This window comes from Muntiacus reevesi, chromosome 18, assembly GCF_963930625.1.
Source record: "Muntiacus reevesi chromosome 18, mMunRee1.1, whole genome shotgun sequence".
Classification (NCBI taxonomy): Eukaryota; Metazoa; Chordata; class Mammalia; order Artiodactyla; family Cervidae; genus Muntiacus; species Muntiacus reevesi.
Window position 1 is genome coordinate 15,948,383 of NC_089266.1, and position 4,109 is coordinate 15,952,491.

Consider the following 4,109-nt stretch of genomic DNA (forward strand, 5'->3'; position numbering starts at 1 on the left):
TTGGGGTCTGCATCTGAAAACCAAATTTAGGACACTTGGCTTTGGAAGTGGCCCTCAGAAGCAGACCATAAGGTGGTGTATGCCTTCCTGGACAGGTTATAACAAAGATTCCATTGATGGTGTAAGGGAAGTGGTAATAATCCCTAACACATGCATGTGTACATGCATGCTAAGTCATTTCCAACTTCTTGCAAGCCCAGGGACTGTAGCCCACCAGGCTTCTCTAGTCCATGGGATTTTCCTAGCAAGAATACTAGAGTGGGTTGCCATTTCCTCCTCCAGGGGATCTTCCTGACCCAGGGATTGAACCCACATCTCCTGCATTGATAGGCCGATTCTTTACCACTGAGCCACCTGGAAACCCATAATACACTGTATTGTTGAAACTGCTGAGATGCTCACCTTTAGTAAATTAATTGTAAAAACATACAAGTAGAAGGGGATGCAATGGCTCAAGTAATATTCTCTAAGGTTTGAGAAATACGAGGAAATTTTAATTTTATAATGTAATTGGATGGTTGCTGCTTAGTAACTTGAGGCATGTGTAAAGGGCAGGCTTCCATGGCAGCCGTTTAAGAGGCTCTCATCTCCTATTTGAGGAGACAGTGTTGAAGACCAAGATCAGTACCTGATGGTCAGAATGGCAGAATCTCAGAGAAAGCTGAATGTATAGTCTTGGCAAGTCCTCTCTACCATAGTCATGGCTCTAATACGGAGTTGGACACTGAGACTTGTGGTAGGGACATTTGGAGGATGCACTTATCGCCTCATTAAAGATAGTGTTCCATAGACGCTCTTGAGGAACATAGTTATTTGATGGATCTTCAGGTCTTACATATTAGAATCATTCTGGCATACTCAACTTATTTGAACTTTTTGTTCTCTCCTCAGCATTGTATCAAGGCAGTTTTGACATTTTCACCTAATTTGATGTGGACCATTGTCTCCCAAGCTCGTAGGAGCCAGCCCAGAAGTTTACTGTCCACCCCAAGTAGTTTTGGCTGGGCATTAAAACTGGACTTACAGGAACAAGCACCCATATCAACAAACTCTTCATATCCAGCCTCAGCCTCATTTTCCATACTCTATTCTGGGTTATACTTGAAGATCTTCTCCCAGAAATGCTGTCCTAGTCCTTGCCAGTACATATGAACCACGTATTGCAGTTCCTTCTATGAATAATCTCTTTATCCTTTAGAAGGGCCAGCACTTCTTCAGTTGGGTCAAGCTGAGAGTTGAATCTGTTATAGGTTCAGTAGCCAGGAAGGGAAAGTACTGTCTTTGAAAGTGTTTGCCTCAGTTGAGGCTTCTACATAGTTTTGGGAAAAGGAACAAAGCTCCAAACCTCTAGTAAGTAGGAATGGCCCAATTTCATGAGACTAGAAGTTCAGGAGAATTGGGGGATGAGTTAGGAGAATCTGAATCAAAACTTGATTTTTTCTTTACTGTACTAACCAAGAGAAAAGATTTATGAGAACTACTCTAGAGAACTAAAGTCTTTCTACTAAGACATTACATTAAAATTTTATCACTGAAACATAGGTACCACTAATATTTACTTTAAGCAGTATAATGCACAATCAACATGACTTTTATTGTTAATGGCAAAACATCATTACTGCACCAATAGCAATCTTAGGTTTATAGTGACTTTATACTCACCTGTAATGACTTTCATTTCTTCCATCACATTGTGCAGATCAACATTTCCATTTGCTACAAGTAAAAGTCCAAAAGAAACATATAATCAATGGCATGACCTTAGGAAAAAAATACAAATTACTCATATAGTATAATAAAGTCAGCTAAATTAGGCTCACACCAAAATTTAAATGAACACTCCTTTAAATTTTTGGATTTTGAAGATTTATGTAAATATTAATAAAGCTTTTTGGAGATCATAAACTCTGGGCTGGCTGGAGAAAAGATACTCAAACCCAGGCTTTTGGGGAGCCCTTCTGTTTTACAGTATAATTATCAAAATCTCCCTGAGGTTGACCTGATATTCCGGTACTGCCACAGATCTGACCAAGGCCCTAATCAAGCCTGGAGCATTCAGTGAAGGCAGCATGTGGGGGTTAATATCTGAGATGGGTAAAATAATTAGCAGGAGCTAATCAGAAGAAGGAGAAGGAGAAAGGGTTTTTAACAAGTAGGAATCAGTGATGCCATCCAACCATCTCATCCTCTGTTGTCCCCTTCCCCTCCTGCCCTCAATCCTTCCCAAATTCAGGGTCTTTTCAAATGAGTCAGCTCTTCATATCAGATGGCCAAAGTATTGGAGTTTCAGCTTCGACATCAATCCTTTCAATGAACACCCAGGACCGATTTCCCTTAGGATGGACTGGTTGGATCTCCTTGCAGTCCAAGTGACTCTCAAGAGTCTTCTCCAACACCACAGTTCAAAAGCATCAATACCACTTCTGGGCATACACACTGAGGAATCCAGATCTGAAAGAGACACGTGCACCCCAATGTTCATCGCAGCACTGTTTATAATAGCCAGGACATGGAAGCAACCTAGATGCCCATCAGCAGATGAATGGATAAGGAAGCTGTGGTACATATACACCATGGAATATTACTCAGCCGTTAAAAAGAATTCATTTGAATCAGTTCTAATGAGATGGATGAAACTGGAGCCCATTATACAGAGTGAAGTAAGTCAGAAAGATAAAGAACATTACAGTATACTAACACATATATACGGAATTTAGATAGATGGTGGCGATAACCCTATATGCAAAACAGAAAAAGAGACACAGAAATACAGAACAGACTTTTGAACTCTGGGGGAGAACGTGAGGGTGGGATGTTTTGAAAGAACAGCATGTATATTATCTATGGTGAAACGGACCACCAGCCCAGGTGGGATACATGAGTCAGGTGCTCGGGCCTGGTGCACTGGGAGGACCCTGAGGAGTCGGGTGGGGAGGGAGGTGGGAGGGGGGATCGGGATGGGGAATACATGTAACTATATGGCTGATTCATGTCAATGTATGACAAAACCCACTGAAATGTTGTAAAGTGATTGGCCTCCAACTAATAAAATAATATTAAAAAAAAAAAAAAAAAAAAAAAAAAAAAAAAGCATCAATACTTCTGTGCTCAGCCCTCTTTATAATCCAACTTTCACAGCCATACATGACCACTGGAAAAACCATAGCCTTGAGTAGACGGACCTTTGTTGGCAAAGTAATGTCTCTGCTTTTTAATATGCTGTCTAGGTTGGTCATAACTTTCCTTCCAAGGAGTAAGCATCTTTTAATTTCATGGCTTCAGTCACCATCTGCAGTGATTTTGGAGCCCAAAAAAATAAACTTTGCCCTGTTTCCCCATCTACTTGCCATGAAGTAATCGGACTGGATGCCATGATCTTAGTTTTCTGAATGTTGAGCTTTAAGCCAACTTTTTCACTCTCCTCTTTCACTTTCATTAAGAGGCTCTTCAGTCCTTCTTCACTTTCTGCCATAAGGGTGGTGTCATCTGCATATCTGAGGTTATTGATATTTCTCCCAGCAATCTTGATTCCAGCTTGTGCTTCCTCCAGGCCAGCCTTTCCCATGATGTACTCTGCATATAAGTTAAATAAGAAGGGTGACAATATATAGCCTTGATGTATTCCTTTCCTATTTGGAACCAGTCTGTTGTTCCATGTCCAGTTTTAACTGTTGCTTCCTGGCCTGCATACAGGTCTCTCAAGAGGCAGGTCAGGTGGTCTGGTATTCCCATCTCTTTCAGAATTTTCCACAGTTTATTGTGATCCACACAGTCAAAGTCAATAAAGCAGAAGTAGGTGTTTTTCTGGAACTCTCTTGCTTTTTCAATGATCCAGCAGATGTTGGCAATTTGATCTGTGGTTTCTCTGCCTTTTCTAAAACCAGCTTGAACATCTGGAAGTTCATGGTTCACGTATTGCTGAAGCCTGGCTTGGAGTATTTTGAGCCTTACTTTACTAGTGTGTGAGATGAGTGCAATTGTGCAGTAGGTTGAGCATTCTTTGGCATTGCCTTTCTTTGGGATTGGAATGAAGACTGACCTTTTCCAGTCCTATGGCCTCTGCTGAGTTTTCCAAATTTACTGGCATATTGAGTGCAGCACTTTCACAG